The 26,063-nt window shown below is 42.3% G+C and overlaps 1 pseudogene; it reads left to right on the forward strand.

Annotated features, from left to right (window-relative positions):
• The window catches only part of LOC104655091, a 51,505-nt pseudogene extending 30,046 nt beyond the window's left edge, over positions 1 to 21,459 (forward strand).
• The last annotated feature ends 4,604 nt before the right edge of the window (positions 21,460 to 26,063 follow it).

A 26,063-nucleotide genomic window follows, 5' to 3' on the forward strand; every position in this document is an offset into this window, starting at 1 on the left:
GCTTCCCAAGTCATTGGGACTACAAGGAATGTGCCACTGTGCCCAGCCAAGCTGGATCTTAAGTATGTTTATGTAACTTTCAGGGAGCAGAGGTAAGATGTTACAGAAAGGGCATCTACTTTAGCACAAGCAGAGAGGCAGAGCTTGTTTAAGAAATAGGAGAAACAAAATCTTAATAAACGTGGATGCTTTTGTTGAGAAGAAATAAAAAATAAAGTTAACCAGCTGAGGCTTGATTAGAGATAGAAAGAGAGTTTTCAAAAAGCCAGGAAGGGAAGTCTGGAATTGAGGCAAAAGGTAGTTGGCAAATATTTTATCTCGGTGAACGTTTATTGAACACGTTCTATGTGCTCTCAGGATTCTGAGGAAACAGAGATGAATTGGATATGGCCTTGTCCTAAAGGAGTTTGCATGTTATAGCCAATGATAAATGTGTGAGTGAACTCTTAGACAGACTACTTTGACAAGAGTATATAGAAGAGATGGAAAGTTAAGAAACCCCAAGCACAAAAGTTGAGGCAGAATCCAAACTGAAGGCAAAGTGTATCTAGCAGCTCATTTTAGGGACTTTGCTTTGTTTGGCTTCTTTTTCCCCAGTGTTTCCAGCTTTGAAGCTTTAGCTGAACTTTTGAGACAAGAAGGTAAGTTAAAGTTTCTAGAATTGCAAGAAAAATTTCTGGTAGTGTAAGTACATACTGTGCAACATTCATTGTTTATGTGAAATTTAATTTGACTGGGCATACTGTATTGTGCAATTCATTTGCTTATTCTAGTTATTGTTCCTAAATGTCATTCATCCTCTGCAATTGATGTACTTGATTGTGCTCCATGTTTATTTACAGAGGGAAGAAAAGAAAAGTGTCTTCTTCACAATTTTATTATTTTGGTGTCAAAGATTCCAATTGATTGTTCTTTCCTATCTTCAAAATCTGGCAAACCCTACTCACCTCCCCAACTGCTTTCAAAAGCATAAACAAAATAAAATAACATCATCAAAGATTCCGGAAGATTAGGAAAGGTGTGGAAGGTAGAGATTAAAGTATAGTTGTAAGGGTCCTTTGACATCAATTTTATTCTCTCAGTGGGCTTAAAGTTTCTTTTCTTCTTCCTTTACTACAAAGATATTTCACTCAAGCTCTATTTTGTTATAGACTCTTGAAAACTGGGGATATGGTTTCTAGCCTTGTAATTTGTGTAATAAAATGTCTGTCATAAAGCCACTGGGAATCTGGGACATTTGTAAGGATTGGGCTGTTGTTAAAATACATGATTGTTCAAAGGTATGGCTTAACCCAGGAAAACACAAATCACAATAAAAGGTCACATGGAAGATACAGGCATGGGCAGTCATCACTTGGTGGCAAGCAACAGAAATCCCCTAAGAAAGCTTGTGTGAAAAGCAATTTATTTCGGGGGACTCTGATGGTATTTTGAAGAAGGTATAACTCCTGGAACTGGAAAGCTTTGAGATACTTCTCTCTCTCTCTCTTTCTCTCTGCCTCTCTCTGTCTCTCTCCTTCACCAATCTCCCATAGTATTGGGTGTTATCTTCACCCATTCCAAAATGTAGTAAGCACCTTAGTTTACATGGCTTTCCAAGTCTTGCACCTGTGGCTAAATAACTACAGTGCTGGTGTCTGAATTCAACTTCCTGTGAAGGAGACCCTTGAGTGCTTACCTTTCATCAGGTGTTCATCAGTAGGGCGGGGGAAGGGTCCCATGGTTCCCGATGTCTTTAACAGGACTCTGGGCATGGATTTGTGCAGAGATTTAGACAGAGCAGCTAAATCAAGTGACATATTTTCCTTTAATTGCTCCTAACTAGAATAAGAGGATGATTTGTGGCCTGATTTTTAAGAGCTTTTGCATTCTTTCTCAAGTTCTAAATTCATTGAGTAAATCCTTCAGAACATTTGAACTTGTATTATGGGTTTTGTGGTTTAAATTTCCCATGAAGTTAATTATACCATGGATAGTATTGGGGTGAACATATTGTCCCTAAGATCATGTTTAAAATGTTTTGTCTCAGAATTTTAATTCCCGTTTTGGCCTATAAATACTTTATAGCACCATGATAAGCAAAGACAGTATTTGATGCAGGTCAGCTTTAAGTGGAGAAGGAGGAGTCTCTTTAAATTAAACACACTAATCAAAGGCTTGCGGCTTAACAAAGGACATTTCACTGAACAATTGGTTATAGCAATTGAGTTTTCTGGAGCTAATTTTCTTGGCCTTCTCTCAAGTTGTGTTGTGTATTGTGCGAGAACAGGAATAGGCAAGAGCGAGTGGAGATGGCCTTTAATAGGCTTCCAGTTAAGCTCTTAATTTACGCTGGTTGTCTATACCAGCCAGTGCTCCCACATCATTATCTATGAGAGAATGGAGAAGAAAAAATGGCATTCTATTTTTTGCGCCCTCTTCTCTTTGTGATCTTACATCTTCACTTAAAAGCAATCAAGTGGGCAGGTGAAGAGACAGGAACAAAAGGGCTTTTAATAGCTTTTGAGATTAAGATTCCATCTTCTTCCTTAAAGGATTGCCCACACTTCTGTGATGTCTGGGGATGTTTTCAGTTCCACCTTTTGTGTTTTAAGAATTGCACTTTTAAAATTAAAAATGCGTTAAGGAAGGACAGCAGGGTATCTGGAGGTGGCATAAATAGATATGAATGCTTTTCAAAATCCACCTGATTTATTCTGTCAGTCAATTGCAATATACTTGTCTTCCAACACTAGCCTTACGTCTCAGTCTACACAAATCTAGGATAAAGTCGTCTCTGTAAAGAGCATCCACAGGAAGCATGCTGCCCACTTGGCAAAGCAAGGTGGTGGTTTGCTTGACTCTACCATGCCCTCCTTCTCTTGCCAAGGGGCCTTTGGATAGGCTGATTCTATGGAGTTGGAATCTTAAGCTGGAGGATGAGTCAATCAAAGTCATAAAGGGAAGCCATATGTCGTCACACACCTTGGAACTCCATGTGTAGACATCGAGTTGAGAGTGTCAGAGGCAAGGTCAAGACCAGGATCTTAGCACCAAGGTTACAGTGGCAGAAATCAAGACTAAAGTAAGTGTAAAAAATATGTGGAAGTGGCAGAGGATGGTGCCTGAAGAGGTGGAATGGGAGAGGACTCAGAGTGTAAGAGTTGTGCGAGAACATTATAGACGAGCGGTGCTCAGCTGCAGTGTCCTAGCCATGTGGGCCTCTGACTCCTGGCAGCAAACGGGATGGTGGGTGTGGCCATTGAGAATGCCCTGCAGAAGATATTGATAGGGTCAATAATAGCCAAGATATTGATAGGGTCTTCTGTGCAAGGATGAGGTGACTCTTCTTTACACTGCCCCACAGCAGTTGGTTTGTAAGAAAAAAGTCCCCAAGATTTTAAGCCCTGGGTATGCATGGATACCTACTGTTCTGACATAAAGCCATGTGACTCTTCTACAGAAAGATGAGAAATTAGCCAATGATGCCATGGTAGTGGTCACTGGAGGCACCTGTGGTCAAAGGGCATGTGCATATCTCTGCTTTGACCTTTATTCCTCGGCAGAGCAGAGAAAACTTCTGCTCACAAAGCTGTGTGTGTCCTGCTTCAACATCACAATTTAAGGGAACAAAAATGGCATAATTTTGTCTGAGTCTTGAGGAGGGACTCTGGGAACTGTGGGTGTTTATTAATATGCTTGACTCCTCATTTCATGAGTAGGGTGGGGCAGGACTGGTGACTGGCCCAGGCATAGGACAAATGAGTGACTGGGACCAACAATTGATTCTATGAGACTAGCCCTACCCAAAAAAGAATAGCAAAACAAGAAGGCAGGCCAAATCAGAGACACCATGGGAACGCCAGGGGTCTGACAGCAGGGATATCACACATGTACACCAAGTGAAGAGGGCCTGAGAAAGGACTAGATTAGGAACCAGATCCGTGCCAAAGTCGGTAAGAGACAAAGAAGCAAGTGAGTAGTATGATGGTGTGGGGAGGCAGAGAGATGTGCTATCAATTGCCAAAATAATCAGGAATGTAATTTATTAATTCAGTATATCATTCAGTTAGTCAAGAAGTCTTCATTCATTCATTCAACACATATTTAAGTTTCTAAAATGTTCTAAGTTCTGAGCCTAAATCTTGGTATGCAATACTACCAGGACCCAGACATCAGCATGATGCGGTAGTTCTATGACTTGAAAAAGCATTATGAGAACATATAGGGAGGGCACCAAAGGAGAAAAGAGAAGCCTTCCTATTGGCAGAGAAAGCCAAGTTGAGGGACAAGTAGCAGTTTAGTGGAGGATGCTCGTTTGGGGCAAAGGCCATGTGGCAAGCATGCCAACAGTACTTTGGGGAAGCCATATGGCATCAGACTGATTGAGGCATACAGTGATAGATGGGGCATGGCGAGGGATGAAGATTTCTTTCTTTCTTTCTTTTTTTTTTTTTTTTTTTTTGAGACGGAGTCTGGCTCTGTCGCCCAGGCTGGAGTGCAGTGGCCGGATCTCTGCTCACTGCAAGCTCCGCCTCCCGGGTTTACGCCATTCTCCTGCCTCAGCCTCCCGAGTAGCTGGGACTACAGGCGCCCGCCACCTCGCCCGGCTAGTTTTTTGTATTCTTTTAGTAGAGACGAGGTTTCACCGTGTTAGCCAGGATGGTCTTGATCTCCTGACCTCGTGATCCGCCCGTCTCGGCCTCCCAAAGTGCTGGGATTACAGGCTTGAGCCACCGCGCCCGGCCGATGAAGATTTCAATAAAAGCAAGGGTCATAACTTGAGGGGCCTCCTAAGTCATGGTAAGGACTTTGGACTTTATTCTAAAAGCCATGGAGAGCTACTAGAAGGGATTTTAGCACGAGAAACTCAATTTGAACTGTGCTGGGAAAGAGCACTCAGGCTACAGGTTGCATAATTTAGGGCTGAGACCAGGATGAGCTGGCCTGGAAGATGGCCTTTGAAAAACAGACAGGAGAGAGATTTGGTTGTCAAAATGACGGGGCCTGGTTATTGGCCAGAGACTTGAGGAAGACGGAGAAAGCGAAAACGAATTTTGTCTGTTTGTGGAACTAAGAGGAGAATTGGGTTTTGGAGGGAGGACAATGAACTCAATTTTGGATATGTCTGGGGGTTAAGGGTGGCAGGGGGAAGCCCTGCTTTTGCACTAATCCAGTGCCTGTCTGGGTGGGTGGGTGAGGCTGTTTATAGCACCAAGCACAGGCTCATCATCAGTTAACAAGGATGGTTTATTTTTCTCCCTGGTATAGAAGAGGATCTGGACTGAGGATGCAAGGAATTTGGGCTGGAATATGCCAGAGAAGTAAACCTTGAGTTAGAATCAAGATGTATGGTAACAAGATTTAGCTTCTGAATGCAGAGACAAACAAACAAAAATCGAAATATCTCAGTGTAAAAAAACAAATAACAGAATTTCACTTGCACCAATGGTTTTGTTTTACAAATTCCTTGACATGCTTCTGTAACAAAGCAATTGCTTTGTTGCTGTTTTCAAGGGGCACTTCCTGCAGGGCACACCTAGAAAATGGTGTGCTTCACAAAAGATATGCCATCTCCCTGGGCTCTGATTTTCTTCTCCTCAGGTCAGTATTTCACTCTTGTCAGGACATTGCCTGATGCCTGCCTGTCTCAAACCCCAGAAGAGAGCCATCTGTTAAGCTGTGGAATGTTTTCAGCCACAAGTCATACATCATTATTCTAGCCAGGTCATGCTGTTGCTTGTAGAATTTCTTATAGATGGAGGTTCAGCTTATGTTCTGATTTAGAGGCTCTCATCTGCCTGTGGCAAATTGTAGCACGTGCTAGTGGAAATTCCCTCTTGGGCGGTGCTTGAAATATTTAGGATACTATCTGTGTAGACATTCTACTACTCCCTTTAAACAACTCTTTCTCCATTCAATCTTCAAAAGAAGTGTGTGTGTGTGTATGTGTGTGTGTGTGTTTGTTTTGGATTATCTCACACCAAAAGCACTTTCCATTTTCTTATTAGGAACTTTCTCTTTGTCCAAAAGGAGTAAAAAAAAAAAAAAAAAACTTGTAGAGAACACACTTCAAACTTTTTTAAAAAATGACCTGTTTATACTTTAAAGGTTGTATTATGGTGTAACATATTTGTGATTTGAAACTTTTAAAGAGGGAACACTTTTGAATTTAGCCTAGTATTAGTGATTCACTAAGGAATACTTTCATTTAGTAGCTTTGAGTGAAATAAATGCTCCAGCTTTAAGGAACAGACAGCTAAAGGTAAATGGGGTGGCTAAAGGGAGAAAATTATTACAGAGGCAGTTAGGCAGGTTAATGCTACAAGTGCTGAGTCACTGTCATTTTGGATCAGGAGGATTCTACTCCTTGAGTTGGGAGATAGGAACTACCCTATCAAAGAATAGGCGGGAAGGGCTGAGCATGCGGGCTGGGTGGGAAAGTCTACAGACATTGGGTGTTTCCTTTCCGATGGTAAAGTTCACTGCAGAAGAAAAGCTTTAGGAATTTTAACCTGCCATGAGGCTGAAAATTCTGGAAGGTTTTAGCTACAAGAGATTGAGGCAGAGCTATACTCAATCCTGGAGACAGAAGTGGAGTTAAATCAAGTAGCCACTGATGAAAGTCCTTCAAAGGTGCTTCATCATCCTCTGGATAAAGCCCAACTTTCTTAAGATGGCACATGGAATTTTAATGATTTGGCCCTGATGTTTCCAGCTTTATTTTCTTGCCATCCTTACCCATCTCTAATACCTGGTACTATGTCGTTCTTCCCAATATTTATCCTCAGCTTTTCAAATAAAGCATACTGTTGTCAAAGAAAGAATATAACTAAATAAAAACAAGCTATTCTCTGTATCTCAATTACAAATTCCTTGAAATAAATGAACAAATCTGACATAAAACCAAATTTGCTTCCTGTTGAAGTTGGAAAACATGCGTTTCTGAAACAAATATGACTTGGATAAATAAATGACCTTGCTACCTTTTCCAAGGTCATGTGGTAATTTGGTGATGAAGCACACCTCTATTTTATTGTCTGTAAAATAGGGATATTACAATTTACTAAATATAGCTGTTGAGAGAATAAAATGAGATCATTCTTCTAAAGGACTAGTGATGGTACCTGCTGTATAGTTGGTACTAAATCATGACCACTATATTAATCTAAAGGACTGACTCAGCCCCTTCCAATGGGTGATGCTTCTAGAAATAAGCATGAGCCCACAATGCTCTGACTTCCTTACTGTGCTTCTGAAGGATTCCTCTGTGTGTGTGTTTACGTGCTCACACCCATGCCCTCGCTGAATAGCATGGCCTATACATCACACGGAGATTGTTTTCCAAAAGCCTGTTCCATTGTAATCTACATTTCCATCAACCTTCTATTGACTTCGTCATGCAGTTCAGATCATCACTTAGGTATTACTGACACCTTTGAGCACATCTGCTGAGAACTGTGCTTAGAGGGTTGCACATTTTGAGGGTGTGTGCATAATGATATAAGGTTCTAAATAATACATTAAAAGATAGTTTAGAACCCTCATTACAGCCATCTGTGTTAACTTCCCATTACAAATTAAAATATCCATTTTGACACAAGTTTAATTTTTCCAAAACACCTGTTCTAAAAGGCAATGTACTTTTTATATAATAGACATGGCAACACTTTGAAAATATTACGCTTTACTGGAAAGTCAGTTATGTTCCAGAATCAATGTTTTCTATGGCGGGTGGGGTGGGTAGTTCTCATACGTAATGAAGACCATCAATCACCAAACAAAAACCCCGCATAACGTATAAAGAACTCACCCACAGGTTTCCTTTTCTTTCTCTTTCATTAATACTTTTAAAAATCAGCAATAAGTTCCTTTGGTTTTCTTCTCATATTTTACAAAAATCATTATAGAAGCAGAGGTGTGATCAGTTAACAACTATTGAGTTCTGAAAAAAACAACAAAGCTTCCATCTTAAATCATCCACAGAAATTGAAGCAATTTCCATTACAACCTTGTGGATTAGGCAGCTTATTTGTACAATCCATTTTCCTTCACATTGGCTACTCATTTCATAAATAATTCTGCTTGTGTGGTTGTGCAATACTGATATTTCACTAATTTTTCTGTTAATCCAAATGGCATCAGGCATTGAATGGCGTAGGCGTTTTTGGAAACTGACTTCGGTACAGACTAAAATAAGAGAATTTTGGTTTACAATGGCTGTGCCATTTTCTAGGCATCATTTACTGTAACTGGATAGCAAAACAAAAAACCAGTGTTTCCTTAAAATAAGACAATTAGCAAGGCCTGTCACAAGAAGTGAAAAGATTTCTCTTCCTTCTTGGTTTCCTTTTAACTATCTCTATAAAACAAAGGAATTGCCAGAAATCTTTGGATGCTTCCTCTGTCTTCATGAAAAGGACTACTTAATTGAAGTTACCGACCTTCTTTCCTTTTGCATTCAAAGATCACCTCTACCCCCCGGGAGAGACATCAGGGGAAAGATTCCTGCCTTCCAAGAGCCTTAGAGAATTAGAATCATCTGTCTCCATGTATAATATACTCTCCTTTGAGTACATTAAAAAGCCATAACATGCAAAACATACAGTGCATGTTCTTTACTACTTTTCAAATATAGGTTCTTTGAAGGCATGATGGGTAAGTTCAGGGGTGGTTGCAGGAGGGCTGGATTTAAATACATTTCTGAGCAATTCTAAGATTCTGTGATGTTGTCACTTGCATGATCTAAGGTACTGCTCTGAACATCACTTCTATGGGCTGACTGCCAACTACATTCTTATGTTTATTTCTGTACTGTTCCTTAGGCAGTTTCTCATCCCTTTTATGCCCTCCTCCTCAAAAGTGGAAAGGCCTGGAGGGTAGGGGGAGCCTGGCATTTTGGGAGGAACACAAATAAATGGCTGTGATCTGGATTTCACATTGTTGAGTTGGGAGGTGTGGGTGAGAAGAGATTGGAAATCGTGGAGAGTCATGTCAACTTTGCAACTGAATTTGAACTTGATCCTAAGGACAAGGAGGTGCCAATGAGCATTTTACAGACTAGCCATATGGTAAGATTTTAGTTTTAGAAACATTACTGTTAATTCTGGGTAGTGGGAATATGAGTGTTCATTTTACCATTCTTTGTACTTTTCTGTATTTTCAAAAGTCTGACTCAAATGAACTAGACAAATACAGCTCTTCCTGGCTACAGAGTAGAGAACAGATTAGAAGAGATGTGCACATACATCAGCTGGAAATTTGTGACAGTAATTTAGACAGGGGACAATTATGTGCTAAGCAAGGCAGTGCCCCAGTAGGAATGGAGATACACAAATGGGATACACATGTCGGAGGTAGAATTGGAATTGGACATGAAGGGGAGTGAAGGAAGTGGGTGTCATTAGGTTTCTGGAAGGTCAAATGGGTGAGTGATAATGGTCCACACAGGGACATGCAGGGAAATTGATAATGTCTGCTTGGGACAGTTGGAAGTGCCTGAGAGTCATCTTAGTAGCGATGCCCTACAGGGAGTTAGATGTTTTAATCTAGAGCTTGGGAGAAAGTTTGGGAGTGCAGGTTTAGATTTAGGCATTGTCAGTTTATAGAAGCCATAGGAAGAGAATACCTAAAATACCATAGAATCACCTATAGGAATAGGTGAGATTACTGAGAGAATATAAAGAGCAAAAAATAGGAAGGTAGGTTGAGGCATGAAACTCTGAGAGACATCTATAGGTATCAGGATGTTAGAGGAAGGAGACTAACAAGTGGATGGAGATCTTTTTTTACAAGGAAAAATGTCACCAATTGTGGCAAAAAGGTCAAGTGAGATAATTCTGAAAAATCTTTTTTTTTTTTTTTTTTTTTTGAGACTGAGTCTCACTTTGTCGCCTAGGCTGGAGTGCAGTGGCCCCATCTCAGCTCACAGCAACCTCTGCCTCCCAGGTTCAAACAATTCTAAACAATTCTCATGCCTCAACTTCCCAAGTAGTTAGGACTACAGGTGTGGGCCACCATGCCTGGCTAATTTTTTTGTATTTCTAGTAGAGATGGGGTTTCACTGTGTTGCTCAGGCTGGTCTTGAACTCCTGAGTATACTGAGAACACTATTTCCTCACATCAGGTGATCCTCCCACCTCGCCCTCCCAAAGTGCTAGGATTACAGGCATGAGCCACCATACCAAGCCTGAAAAATCATATTTGATTGAATTTAGCAATACTGACATTTTTGGGAAGAGCAATGGTGGTGGAATGGCAAGGGAAGAAGCCAGATTGCAAAGTTTAAAAAAATCAAATAACAACAATAGCTACATTTTTGATAGCTTATTTTGTGCCAGACACTGTGCTAAGCTCTTTATCAATATTGCTATATTTTATATTCACAGCAATCCAATAAGTAGAACTAACATTTATTTCACTTTACTTGAGAAAACTTAGACGTAGAGAAATTAAATACTATGCCCCCAATCACACAAATCAGATGGGAGAAGAATGACTCTGACTCAAGTCTACTTTAATCCTTAATTCCTAATTTCATTAGAGAGAAGAGGGGGACAGTGAGTGTCCACCTGCTTTCAACAGTGAGGGTCTGAGGTTTGAGGGAAGGCAAGAGAGAACCAGAAGGGCTAGCCCAGGAAGAAGAGGGGTTTGGTCTGTCTGCTTGTTTGTTTTCAAGATGGCATAACCTGAAGTGTATTAAATACTGATGGAGAAGAACTGGTAGAAAAGATCTGGAGAGAGAAGGAAGGACTGACCTACAGGATAGGTTTCCTGAAGAGGTAGCACAGGATGGAATGGGGTCCTGAGCACCCACTAACATTCTCACCATTGCGATCACAACAGCGGGGATCCCACACTGGGGCGACGGGAAGTAGATGGGTGAGGGAGGTCTTGCATTATGGCTTCTATTTTCACTGTGAAGGAGGAGGTGAGGAGCTTTTGTCAGTAAAGAGGGTGACGCCCAGCTAGAAGCTTTGCTGAGTATGAAGTTGCCTGTGTGGAGGACAGGAGAGTGCTGGCCAGAGAAATGCAGAAAGACTCCAGGTAGCATGTAAGGCCCAGTTGAGGCTGAAGGCCACAACTTTGTAGTAACACTAACCTGGGGCAGAAAGGAGGAGAGAAAGGCACAGTCTGTGCTTGATACTTAGGAAGAATGTATTGAATCCTGCAAAATTTGGTAAATAAAAGAGGGGAGTGGGGCGGGGGATGGAGGTAGAGCCAGAGGATGGGGGAAAGAAGACATGGGACTGGGGAGAGACAAAGAGAGAGGAGCCTTGATGTGGCTTTGGAGGCCAGGAACAGGATTATTAAGAATTCCAGTGTTCCCTGGACTCGCTGGCGATGCTTTATCTGGATTTTCATTTTGTGGAAATCCTCCTGGGTCCTGGCCAGTTCACTCAGTGACTTTGTAGTTCACAGCAGTGACTGACAGCTTCGCAAACCAGGCTTGATGTCTGACAGACAACTACATCTCTGCTGCTAAGTGCTGGATCTTAATTTCTGCATAGCTTTGCAAACCCCAGCATGGAGGTTCCTCACAGGACCTTCAATTTTTGCCCGACTCTCTTCCTTCTGATATCAAATTTCAGGATGGCATTTCAGGCATCATTTTCTTGACAGGAAGGGTTGAACCCAGTTGAAAATTCGGATGCAGTAAGGGGCCTTGCTTGGAAGGAACTGTGTGTTTCTAAATCAAGGCCAGATGGCTTCGAGGGTGGCAGCCTGGAATCTTCCTTCCATGTGGGTCTGCTCCTCCCTCGGGGAGAATAGAGTCGCTTTGGTGGACATGGACATATTACTTTTGGTACATTCAACCTAACTCCTAATAGATCATGTCATCACTCACAATTGACCTTAGATCATGGGGTCTTCAACCAAGCTGGGGAGGGGCTGAAATATGACCCAAAGAAAGACTTCAGACAAAACTGCTCTAGTTCTTGGTGGATTCTTGTGAATAAGTGCTAATGTCATCAACTGAAATTCTGGACACCATGCCAGTTTTCAGGTTATGAACCTTTTTCCTCTTTGACAGTTGCAAACAAATCACACTTCCATTTTATTCATTCACCAAATATTTATTGAATACCTACTATGTTCTAGGCATGCTCTGTTGTAACGGTGCCCCTCACTTTATGCTTCTGTGGTCAGACCTTTTCTCCTGTGATTAGGACCAAATATTTGGAGGAGGGATTAAAGCTCTTGTTTATTGAGCACCTTTTGTAGCCTGTGCTATACGATCCCCAGGCCCACCAAAGAATACATCAAAGTAAGAAGTGTTATGCCCATTTTATAGATCCAGAAACTGAGATTTAGACATACGAAGACAAGTAGCAGGACTGGGATCTGAACCCTTCCCTATTTGTTTTCAAAGCTCATAATCTTTCTACTTGTTAAGCTGCCAGAGAAGAAAAGCAGAAATAAAGTGGAGACTGAGTTTTCAAGAACACTATTTCCTCACATAATTGTATTTTGGCATTGGAAGCAGCCATTTACTCCTTTATAACATAAATAAAGATCAATTTCTTAACAGGTCATTTTCTTTTTTTTTTTTGAGACGGAGTCTTGCTCTGCCACCCAGGCTGGAGTGCAGTCGCCGGATCTCAGCTCACTGCAAGCTCCGCCTCCCGGGTTTTCGCCATTCTCCTGCCTCAGCCTCCGGAGTAGCTGGGACTACAGGCGCCCGCCTCGTCGCCCGGCTATTTTTTTTTTTTGTATTTTTTTTAGTAGAGACAGGGTTTCACCGTATTAGCCAGGATGGTCTCGATCTCCTGACCTCGTGATCCGCCCGTCTCGGCCTTCCAAAGTGCTGGGATTACAGGCTTGAGCCACCGCGCCCGGCCAACAGGTCATTTTCTTAGCAGTGAGACTGCACGTAAGGTTATAGACTGGATAATTTTTTTTTTTTTTAGTTGGGAGGGTAAATGTAAAGACCACATTCACAAGGTAAAGCTAACTGGTAAGCCCTTAACTACCTTGAAAAGCTGTGTGGGTTGTAAATCCTCATTCGTTTTGTACTCATTCTTCCATCCACTTGCCACCAGCATAATTAGCTGATGTTAAAGAGATGTCAACTGGAAGAAGGAAAGGGAATTCATTTTGGTTGAATATCCCTGGGGGCACCTGCCTATGTCATCCCATTTAATTGTATACATACCCTGCAAAGTAGGAGAGACATGTAGGAATTTACTTATTGCCCAAGTAAGAAAAAAAAATTCAGGATTTGAACTCCAGTGTGTCTGGCCCCGGAGTTCTAACTTTTACCAGTCTTACAATTATAGAGAGCACTTAAGGGATTTTGGCAGGCGGCTGCAGGGAGGAGGGTAGGCGAGGGTTAGATGTCAACTCAGTAGGAAGCAGATCTGCTACTCAATCTCCTGCGCCTTTGCTGTTTTCTCCTTAATTTCAGAGGGATTTTTACTTACAACAGCAGAAGCTGCCTATAGCTACATGCACCCTATGTGACTTTTCTTATTGGGTGTTACAAAGCTCTGTAGGTCTTTCTCCAGAAACATCTACCTCAGGTAATGTCGTAAGGTAGAAGTAGCAGTACTTTTGGAGCCAGGAGGCTCACTTGGAGCCCTGGTTCTACTGAGGAGCTAGGCATCCTTGGGAAAGACTCTAAATTCTTTTGGGTAAAATCTTAAAACTCTTATTTTCTTTACATTTTAAATGGAAACACTGATACCTATGGTATTCAGCCATTCATCATTCATTCATTCATGTACTTGTCCCCTATGCCAGGCACTCTCTAGCCATGAGAGTTATGGAGTGAACAAAACAGACAGCATGCCTGTTCTGAAGAAACTCATATTCTAGTGGGGAGATTGATTAGAAACAATAAGCAAATACATTAACACGATAGTTTGCGATTAAGTTTCATAGAAGAAAAAATAAATAAACATGGCCCCATGATGGAGATGGGTGGCATGGATGAGGGAGAACACTCTAGGTTGGGCAGCTAGAAAAAGGCTCCCTGAGGGGTGACATGTGAACTGGGATCATAATTACAGAGGGAGCCAGTGTAGAGGAACACACCCCAGGGAAAGAAGAGAACAAGGGAAAAAGATGGACAGGTGCTTGGAGTGCTTGAAAAACAGAAGGAAGATCTTGGATGACAGACCCAGTGTCATAATATATGCAAAAATACTTTGCATGTTGTAAATAATTATATAATTTAAAGATTATTATTTTTACTTCTCTTACCTTCTTTATCTTTCTTCTCTCCCTCCTTTCTTCCACCCCTCTTCCTTTCTTCTTTTCAGTTTGTCTTTTATACCAGTGCTTCTCAAACTCTGATAAAAAAACAAGCATTACACCAATAAAACCCTCATTTTTAATTTTTGTATTTCTAATCTGTTGCAGACTGGTACTTTTGTAAAATGTCCCAGTACTGTCAAATAACTACAGAGATTTCTAAATGCTTATCTTCATGTCTGCACCTCCCTCCTGGTGGGCTGGTCTCTGATAATTGGTGGCCCACACCTTGAATAGCACCTTCCTAGATAACAGAGCTTTTCTGGCCCAATCCTGCACTCACAGACGTGGGGATCGCTGATCACTTAGCAAACTCTAATATCCAGTGTTTTGGTTTTAGTTAACACTTTATTTAAATGGAACCTAGGCACCAAAACCACACTCTGGACATCCATGTAAGCAAATCATACTGCAGGTCTCAGTGTCTTGCTCTCTGATTTCTACAGATCCTCCAGACTCTCAGAGACAAGGGCCTGGAGGCTGTTGTAAATAACTGCCCTTAGTTTTTCCTGATACTGTTGTATAATAAAACAGCCTAATTAGCCTAGAGCCAGGGCAGCCCTGGGGGAGATTTCATACATAATCTAGAAGGAAAGCAACGACAGGCGGGGCTTTTCCCGCGAGGTCTCAATTCCTTTTACTAAGTTTGAAAAGCCAGGGGGGAGTGTCCAACAAGGATAGAATTCTTGCCAAGGTGAATTTCCAGCTGGCTTGAAAAGGCTTGAGCAATAATGGCTGACTCTTAAATGGGGAATGGACGGGGTTATTAAAACCATCAGAGTGCACGCTGGGGCCTTTGTGGCAGCCAGGGTGAGCTGTGAAACTACGTGGTGGAGAGGTGAGGACCCCATGCCAGGTCTGGGTGAGGAAGAAAGATAAGGAAGCCAGGTTCCTGGGGGAAATGCTGTTTTTCAAGGGTGACACAGAATTTCTCTGATACCTCAAGCAGTGCACAGAATTTTTAGCCACTGGAGAGGTTTCAGTCCTAACCAAAAAAAAAAAAAAAAAAAAAAAAAAATCAGAGACTATTGGCTTCTGCAGACAGAAAACAGTCTTCTCATTTTGTCTTAATTTTTGAAACAACTAAAAATCCAGCAGAAATTGTTTGGAAGACTTCCCCAGTGGAGTGTTCCTCCAGGCAAGGAAATGGAGTCGCTCTGGAGTTTTCTGAATAACTACTTTTGGTTCGGCAGACAGAAGCCCCTTATCCTTTCCTTGGATGTTTTTCTCTCCCTGTGATTAAAACAAATTTTCTGGAAATTTAAATATTTGAAAAGAGTTTAGAAGTCAATGAAAGGAACTGTATGTTATCATTCAGTTTCAGTCTCCATGGGTACAGGTGTTTGCACCAACTTTCTTTCCAAAAAGGGAATGTCATGTTCATGGCGATTTAAAGAAGAGTAGTTAAAAGCTTTGGACTTTGGAGTCATATAGACTCAGGGGTGAATTTTGACCCTGCCTTTTCCTAGCCTGGGTAAATCGTTTCACCTCTCTGGATCTCATCCCTCATGTGTAAAGTGGAGTCATGATAATACTAATGAATGGCCCTTGTTAGGCATTAAATGAGTTATATCAAGGGAGCCCTCCACACAGTGCCTGGCACACATTACAGAATGCTTCCAATTAATGCCTGACGCTGTCATTTTGTTATTCATTATTACTTTCAGGGCGAACTCGAATCCAGGGGACTCCTTACCAGTCCTTTCCTATGTTGACACCTTGCTCATGTAATAATTGGGCTACTTCCATGCTATTGGTTGCCCTACTCCTTTCCATCAGCGTGTGGATTGTTTTTATTTGTTTGATTTGATGCAGGAATAAGCTTACACTGTTGTGCCAGCTGCTACGGTGGACATAGAAAATAGATTAAAAATGGCAGAAGGGAATTGATATTTATCAAAGACTCACAAAGGACATTACCTATTTCATCTCATTTAATTCTTACAGCAGCCCTGCAAGGTAGGTATATTACTCTTGTTTCACAAATAGGGAAAGGAATCCTGAGATGTTAAGTGACTTGTCTAAGCTCACACAGCAAATAGGTCGATTTGCACCCAGCTCTTTGTGTCCCCTAAGATAATATTTGTCTTACTGCACTATACCACCTTTTTGCCTTTGATGAACTCAGAAACTAGTTAGGTGAGAGAAAATGTGCATAATGCAAGGCAGGAGATAGACTAATAGAAAGCTGTCACATACAAGTTGGAAGGGCAGTAGCAGAACACACCAGCCATCTTGGCTGCCTTGCCTATTCTCCTTCTCTGAGGTTGTATATCTGCAACCACTACTGTGTAGGTGGTGGAAAACCTGTGCTGTCTAGATCAGTGTTGGACCCTTGACAGCCAGTGCTGTCTAGATTAGTGGTGGACCCTTGACCCAACTAGGGACAAGATGATTTTATTTTGCTTAAACATTTTTAAATTGTTTATTTATTATTTATATATTTATCTATTTATTGAGACAGAGCCTCGCTCTGTCGCCCAGTCTGGACCTGAACTCCTGGATACAAGTGATCCTTCCATCTCAGCCTCATAAGTAACTGAGACTACAGACATGCCCCACCACACTAGCTCTCTCTATTCTTTAAGGACATAAAGACTATAGTTGGTGGGTGTTTGAATTGAGAGATTGCATAGACCCAGGAGTAATATACTAGTCTTCTATCGTTGTGTAACACATTACCACAAATTTGGCAAATTAAAACAGTACCCATGTATTAGCTAACACCTGGCCCTGTGTGGCTGGATTCTCTGCCCGGGGTCTCAGAAAGCTGAAATAAGGGCTTTGGCTGAGTTGTGTTCCTTTATCAGGGCTCTGGGGAAGAATTCTTTTTTAAGCTCTCTCGGGTTGTTAGCCAAATTCAGTTTTGTGTGGTGGTAGTTGTTGCAGGGCTGACATTCTCATTTCCTTGCTGATTGTTTACTGGTGCTGTTCTTAGTTCCTAGAGGCCACTTGCAACCCTTGTCCTTCCTCTCTGAAGCCAGCAATGGAGAATCTTCCTCCATTGAATTCTTCTCATGCTTTTCATCTTTTTCTTAGGGAAAGCCCAGACTCTTTTAAGGTTCACCACATTAGGTGAGCCATCTGCCCAAACCCCTTTTCTTAAGGAGAAAGTACCATACAATATAACTGAGTCATGGCAGAGAAATCCATGGTATTCACAGTCCTGGGGATTATGCAAGGCCCATGCACCAGGAGCTGGGAGTTTTGGGCGTCAGTTTAGAATTCTGCCTAACACAGATGGGGTTGCCATTTGGGGAGCCATATGCAAGCAGTGCTGGGAGATCTGGAGGGGAGAAGAGAGGAAGAGGAGAGGAGAAAAGTAGAGAGAAAGGAGGAGGGGAGGGTAGAGGAGGAGACAACAGAAGAGAAATTTCCTGATGGAGGCTCTAAATAAGAATGTTTCCTTCCTTGCCTTTTTCAGTTTTTACAAGACATCTAAATGCCTCCAGTCTTGGCCTCTTCCTTCATCTTCAAACTGTGTCACTCCAGTCTTTGCTTCTGTCATCACATTGCCTTTTCTCCTGTGTTGACAAATTTCCCTCTGGCTCCCTCTTACAAATGTACTTGTGATTATATTTGGGGCCCATTGGGCTAATTCGGGATAGCACCCCCACCTCAAGATCCTTCACTTAATCACACCTGCAAAGTCCCTGCGAGTTAACATTTATAGGTTCCAGGGATTCGGACCTGGTTATCTTAGCAGGGGTAGGGGTGGGGTGTGGAGGTGGGGGAATTATTCAGCTCACAAAATTACATGTGGACTCTTAAGTCCCATGGCTCAAGTTCAAATCTCAACCCTGCTGTTCACTAGCAACATGACCTCAGACAAATGATGAATACTTAGCCTTTCTGTGTCTCAGTTTCATTATCCCTTAAGGGGGAATAATTATAATAATATATGCATTGATCATTTTTGTGAGGATTAAGTGAGGAAATTAATGAAAAGTGCTTATCCCAGAACACAATAAACATTTAGTAAATATTGGTGATTATAGTTTCCACTGATGTTATTTAGAGCCTATGCTGCGTATTTGTTGTTTTAGCCTGCCAACATCCATTTTCTTCTGCTGTGGCTAATACTGCCTCTGTTTTTCTTGGAGAACTTCCTTTACCTCACTCTCAGTTCATATGGTTTAGGCGGGGCTGAATTCAGTACTAGCCCCAGGACTGTGAGTGGGAACCAGGTCTAAACCCATCAATATAATTTCCTTGTCTTGGTCCCAGGAATTGGTTCAATGATGCATGTATGAGCTAAGTTGGTCCAAGCAGTGTGACCCTCTGGCTTTTCCAGGAGCAACTAGAAAGACAATATTTTCTTGGAGTTGCTGAAAGCAGAGTGTGTGAAGCTACAGCTACTGGCAGCCTTTTTTATCTTTAAAGTTTTGCACACTGTAGAGCCAAGGTGGGAGGCAGAATTAAGGGAAGGAGAGAGACCCCTGAAGTTTAAGGTTAAGCTTCAAATACAGCTGGTCCTGAAATCAGCACTTTTGTGGTCTGTCCAGTTATGTGAGCCAACAAAGTTCCCTTCGTCAGTAAGAAGGGAACTTTTATCTGAAGGATTTCCAGACTCATGGGACCGGGAGATCCTTTCTTTCTCTTTGAGTTGAGACAGAGATTTATTGGGCATTTCTAGGCTTCAGCCAACTTGTAAGAACCCAGAAGCCCATGTGTGCATAGCCCCAGAATATTATTACTTGGGTACAGCAAAGTCCCTAATATTCTCTCTCCCCCTTGCACAATAATAGTGATAATGATGATGGTATCTATCGAATGCCTCCCATGTGCCATTCATAAGGATTTTTCGTCCTTTCTAGTACTTGCAACAGCACTCCCAGGGAAAGATTATTTTGCAGATGGGAAATGGAAGCACTGGGAGATAAATTTTCCAAGGCCAAATAGCGAATGCTCAGCAAAAGCAGGGATCAGTCACGGGGCTTTCTGGATTCAGAGCCTGTCCCTTTCCTACGCTGCTGCAATAACTTCTATAGCCAATCTGGGACAAGTCCCTACAATCAGGAATCAAGTGATTCTATCTGCAACAGCCACAGCCACTGGGCCTTTCTTCCTGGAGGGTGGGATTCTCCTCTTGTTTTGTACTTTGTTTCTCAGAAGAGGCTGTAGACACATAGACTCTAAAAGCCTCCTCTGTCTGACTGGGTTCATCGAGCATTCTGTCCTTCCACATTTTCCAGTGTTTTATTTAAACGTCTTCATGTGTTGGATTTGTGTCTAGAGGATTTTCCTTAGTGTTCAAATAAGGCATTTTATGCTCTTGGGAATTATATACCCACTAGATTTACCATTCTTTTTATAGGAATACATAGAAACTGAGATGTGAGACACAACATAAAGCAAATAGAAAGTAGTTACCACCTGTTGAGCTGTCATATTCCAAAACAGATAATAACAGCAGTGGGCCAGTGAATAAAAAGCATGAATACACACACACACACGAACAAAGGTTGTGATGACAAACAGAGGTTGGACATGAAATATATTTGGATCTGAGCTTTATGCCCACTACTTTCAAACTTTAGGCAAATTACTTGATCATTTACCTCTCAGGCCCCTCAACCAAAAATTGGGATGATAAAAATTCCTCATAGGGTCACTGTGAAGACTGCAGCTATTATGTGGGAGAAAATGAGAGCAAGAGCAAGCAAGCAAGAAAGAGAGTCGTAGAGTCGTAATAAATGCTACCTGCTTGCCTTTTGCTAATGCTAGTTTGATATGTGTCTTGTTACTTATTAATAAAAGTGTCTAAATAGGTAACACCTAACTTTCCAATATCTTAGTCCCTATTTTAAAATTTTAATTTATAAATTTAAATATTTCTGTTCTGTCTCTCATTTTCTCTCATTTCCATTTTTCTTTGCATCTGCCTCACCCATCTCTCCAGACTTGCTTTCTTCACTTTCCCATGCATATAGCTACAGAGTTGTCCCACATCTCCAGAGTTTCCAAGTCTTCAGTTCAGAGGAGTCACTGGTAACTACGCATCCCAATTCCAAGATCCTGGGATAGGGATTGACAGGTCCAACTGTCCAGTTAACAATGGCTGGAAAGTAGGGTCAGGTCAGTAGAGGCAGGGCTTCAAAAGCACACTGATTTCCTGGTAGCTCTCAGAAAAAGAGAATCAGGGTGTGTCAATACCATATAAAGATTTCAGAGAGCCATAAAAGTTGGAAAATGAACGGATATGAGATTTGTGTGAAATTTGTTGAAACACTTGACAGCAATTGTTTGCCTTGTTCTCTCTGCTGAAACCCGGGGGCACCTGGACTTCAGCTCTGATTCTTGTATCAGCAGTGGGTCCTACTCTCCTATGGGCTGTTGGCTGAGGTCAAGAACTGGCTCCTCTCCAAACATGGCCCCCAGAAGGAGGCAGAGCTCCGCAGCTGAATCGAGGGACTCACCAGCCTCTCCATTGGCCCCAACTTTCAGAAGGGCCTGGAGGACGGGATTATCTCATGCACACTCATGAACAAGCTGCAGCCTGGCTCAGTCCCCAAGATCAACCGCTCCATGCAGAACTGGCACCAGCTAGAAAACCTCTCCAACTTCATGAAGGCCATGGTCAGTCATGGCATGAACCCCATGGACCTGCTCGAGGCCAACAACCTGTTTGAGAATGGGAACATGACACAGGTGCAGGTTTCTCTTCTCGCCCTGGCGGGGAAGGCCAAGACTAAGGGGCTGCAGAATGGGGTGGACATCGGAATCAAGGACTCAGAGAAGCAGGAGTGGAACTTTGACGATGCCACCATGAAGGCTGGCCAGTGAGTCATCGGGCTGCAGATGGGCACCAACAAATGCGCCAACCAGTCGGGCATGACCCTGTCCGCATGAGGAGGCATTTCTATGACCCCAAGAACCACATCCTGCCCCCGTATGGACCACTCGACCACCAGCCTCCAGATGGGTACAAACAACTGTGCCAGCCAGGTGGGCATGACGGCTCCCGGGACCCGGCGGCACATCTATGACACCAAACTGGGAACCAACAAGTATGACAACTCCTCCATGTCCCTGCAGATGGGCTACCCTCAGAGCGCCAACCAGAGCGGCCAGGTCTTCGGCCTGGGCGGGCAGATATACGACCCCAAGCACTGCCCTCATGGCACAATGGCTGACGGGGCTCCTTCGGGTGCCGGGGATTGTCCGGGCTCGGGGAAGGCCCGTGAACATCCCCCTACCTACCAGGAGGAGGCTGGCTACTGAGGCTCCCAGCACGCTCTCCCCCTACTTCATCTCCCCGTCTGGGTTTTGGGGTTTTTCTGTATTTTCATCTTCTTTTTTTCTTAACCTGTTCAGTGCTGCCAATCAACTGAGGGTCTGTGAGTGGCGGCCTGGGATCAGGCAGCAGGGCTTTTCCCCTTGCCTTGGTCCTTCACGGGACTGAAACACCGGCTATGGGGTGAAGGGTGGAGGCTGTATTCCGATATGTGTAGGGTGAGGTTCCCTGCTGGGACGTCCACACTGTGGGCCCAGCTGTGCTGGAGAGAAGAGACCTGGGATTGCAGGGAACTTGTTCCCCAAGGTTTCCAGTTGCCTCCACTTGCCCCTTTTGTCAGCTGATCAGTTTGTGGTTTCTGTACCCGCAAAAGTTTCAGGAAGTATTAACAAAAGAAAAATACATTTTTCCCCCCCAAGGAATGGGGTGGGGACAGTGGTGAGGGTGCTGGGAAATCAGTCCCTGGGAAAGGGGGCCCGGCCACGATGCTAAATATCTCAGGCTCCCAAGTGGCTGGATTTCCCTAGGACCCTCAGACCTGCACTGGGGCCCTGTGGGGAAAGTGAGACCCATACAAGGAAGTGGAATTCTGGGCTGTTGGGGCTAAGCCTGACCCCCTCTCCATGCTAACCCCCACACTGTGGCCTCAGTAGGCTTTTGTTGTTGCTGTTGTTGTTGCCCAGGTTGGAGTGCAGTGGCTTGATCTTGGCTCACTGTACCTCCACCTCCTAGGCTCAAAGGATTCTCCTGCCTCAGCCTCCCAAGTAGCTGGGACTGGAGGTGGTCCACCACGCCTGGCTAATGTTTATATTTTTAGTAGATACTGGGTTTCACCATGTTGGCCAGCCTGGTCTCAAAGTCCTGGCCTCAGGTGATCTGCCCACCTCAGCCTCCCCAAGTGCTGGGATAATAGGTGTGAGCCACCACGCCCAGCCTCTCAGTAGGTTTTAAGGAGCCCCCAGCCCTCCTTCTCCCATTCTGGGCCTGACCAGCTATACTGCTTCATCTGCCCCAGCCACACACCCTGCCAAGTACTGCACAGGGATCCCCACCTAGGGACCCTGCTACATGAGATAATGTGAAATATGACCATGGACCAAACACAATAAAACTTCTGTTTGTAAGAAGAAAAAAAAAATAGCCATACCGCCCAAAGCAATTTATGGATTTAACACTCTTTCTATCAAGCCACTAATTTCATTCTCAAAGAATTAGAAAAAACTAGTGTAAATTTCATATGGAACCAAAAAAGAGCCTGAATAGCCAAAACGAGCCTAAGCCAAAAGAACAAAGCTGGAGGTGTCACATTACCCAACTTCGAACTATACTATAAGGCTACAGTAATCAAAACAGCATGATACTGGCACAAAACAGGCACATAGACTAATAAAACAGAATAGAGAACCCAGGAACAAAGCTACACACCTACAGACATCTCATCTTTGACAAAGTCGACAAAAATAAGCAAAGAGGAAAGGATTGCCTTTTCAATAAGCGGAGCTGGGATAGTTGGCTAACTATATGCAGAAGAATGAAACTGGACCCCTACATTTCACCATATATAAAAATTAACTCAAGATGGATTAAAGTTTCAAATGTCAGACCTAAAACTGTAAGAATTATAGAAGAAAACTGAGGAAATACCATTCTGAACATCAGCCTTAGGAAAAAATTTATGACTAAGTCCTCAAAAGCAATTGCAACAAAAACAAAATATTGACAATTGGGGCCTAATTAAAGAACTTCTGCACAGCAAAAGAAACTATTCACAGAGTAAACAGACAGTCTACAGAATTGGAGAAAATATCCACAAACTATGCATCTGAAAAAGGTGTAATAACCAGAATCTATAAGGAACATAAACAATGCCACAAGCAAATAACAACTAATCCCGTTAACAAGAGAACAAAAGGCAGGAGCACGCACTTCTCAAAATAAGACATACAAGCAACCAACAAACATATGGAAGGATGGTCAACATCACTAATCATTGGAGAAATGCAAAGCAAAACCATCAGGAGATACCATGTTACACCAGTCAGAATGGCTTTATTAAAAAGTCAAGAAAACAGTAGATGCTAACAGACTGTGGAAGAAAGGGAGTGCTTTTATACACTGTTGGTGGAAATACAAACTATTTCAGCCACTGTAGAAACCAGTGGTGATTGCTTTGGCAATTCCTCAAAGAACTTAAAACGGAAGAACCACTCAACCCAACGATCCAATTACTGGATATATATGCAAAATAAAATAAATCTTTCTTTTTTTTTTTTTTTTTTCTTTTTTTTTGAGACTGAGTCTCACTCTGTCACCCAGGCTGGAGTGCAGTGGCACAATTTCCGCTCACTGCAAGCTCTGCCTCCTGGGTTCATGCCATTCTCCTGCCTCAGCCTCTCGAGTAGCTGGGACTACAGGTGCCTGCCACCATGCCTGGCTAAATTTTTGTATTTTTAGTAGAGACAGGGTTTCACCATGTTAGCTAGGATGGTCTCGATCTCCTGACCTCATGATCCGCCTGCCTCAGCCTCCCAAAGTGCTGGGGTTACAGGCTTGAGCCACCGTGTCCGGACAGAAAATAAATCTTTCTAAAAAAAGACACGTACCCATTCGCTCATTGCAACACTATTCACAGTAGCAGACGTCTGAGCAGACTCAGCCTAGGTGCTTATCAATGGTGGTAAAATGTGGTACATACACACCATTGGCTACTGTGCAGCCATAAAAAAGAACAAAATCGTGTCCCTTGCAGCAACATGGATGCAGCTGGAGGCCATTATCCTAAGTGGATTAATGCAGAAACAGAAAACAAAATGCTGCATGTTCTCACTTATAAGTAGGAATTAAATATTGGGTACTCATAGACATACAGATGGCAACAACAGACACTGGGGAGAAATAGAAGGGGGAGGGAGAGGACAAGACTTGAAAAGTTAGTTGTTAGGTATTGTGCTCACTACGTTGGTGACAGGATCATTCCCATTCCAAACCTCAGCGTCATGCAATATATCCATTTAACAAACCTGTACATGTATCCCCTGAATCTGAAATAAATGTTGAAATTATTTTTAAAAAGAAGGAAATTCTAACACATGCTACCATATGGGTAAATCTTGAAGACATTATGCTAAGTGAAATAAACAATTCACAAAAAGACAAATACCATATAATTTTAACTATGTGGTATACCCAGAATAGTCACATTCATAGACACAGAAAGTAGAAGCGTGGCTGCCAGGGGCCGAGGGGTCAGGGTGGGTTGATGTGAATTGCAATTTTGCAAGATAAAGGGTTCTGGGGATTGATCACACAAGTATGTGACTATATTTAACACTACTGAACTGTATTTATAAATGGTTAAGATGGTAAATTTTATGGTTTGTATTTTTTTAACCACAATTCATTTTTAAAAAAAGAATAAGTAAATGAGGAAATAAAAGTAGGGCAGGGCCTTGTGTAAACTGATAATGTCCCATGGACCAGGGAATATGATTAACTCAACCCTTCCCATGACACATGCACATTTAAAAAAATGTAGGCCAATTCTTGTGGCCCTTACTTTTCCTAAAAGCCTCACACTATGGGAGTAGACAGATAAGTGACCCTTAGGTCGAATCTTCTTTGTGTTGCTTGCAACCCTGTTTTCTATCAGATGAGCATGGTTGATTGTGATAGATTTGGAGGTTTTGTGTTCACATTCTTTTCTCCCATTCACTATTTCTCAGCTCTGAATTGGCAAGATTTATTACAGTTACAAAGTTCTATCTTCCCCTTCTCTTTGTTCAATTTAATTTTGTGTAATTTAAACCTTGCCTTCTCTTTCTCCAGATTGTTTTGGATTCAAACTTGCTATCAAAGCACTGGCAGATCACTTCGCCTTGGCATGGCTTACAAAGCAGTCTAAGAAACACTTTGCCCATGGCACTTTGCACCATCACAGTCACTTTGTGTGGAGATGTTGAGTATGGCATTGTTTCTCAGCTGTCCATAATGATGTCATAGGTGGTCTCAATGTGCAACTGCAAGATGGATAGTGTTCTCAACATGGAATCTGAAATAGCCATGCAAATCCAAAAGTGTATGTTGGGTATGAGGCTAGAGATGGTAGTATTGAATACAGGTCCTAGCTTGGGAGCACAGGTGGTCTAATCATTGTTCATGATTCCCAGTTAGGTTGGACAATTCTCATGGCTAATTATGCACTTAAAGTTCTATTCTACGTAGTACTTAAGTTGTTTTTTTCTGTGATTTTACAAAAGGAGATGCATTGAAATTTCCTTAAATTGTGAACTGATTTGATGATACAGTTTCACTGATGGAAATAATAAGGAACTGTATAAAAACATTGTTCTCTTTCCTGAATTGCTCAACTGAAATGCTTAGTCTTCCCAAAACAGCAACAACAACAACAACAACATGTTGAGATTAATGGTGCCTTTCTGTTGGTATCTATTTAGATGCTGTGACATGAGTGGAAGAATTTTATAGTCTTTGTCTTTCAGTTAGATAATTTATCCAGTCTTGGTCTGCAATGTCCTGATTCTGTACTGCTATAAAAGTTCAAGAGTTCTCAATAAACAAGTTGGAGATTCAA

The sequence above is a fragment of the Rhinopithecus roxellana genome, chromosome 1 (assembly GCF_007565055.1).
Source record: "Rhinopithecus roxellana isolate Shanxi Qingling chromosome 1, ASM756505v1, whole genome shotgun sequence".
Classification (NCBI taxonomy): Eukaryota; Metazoa; Chordata; class Mammalia; order Primates; family Cercopithecidae; genus Rhinopithecus; species Rhinopithecus roxellana.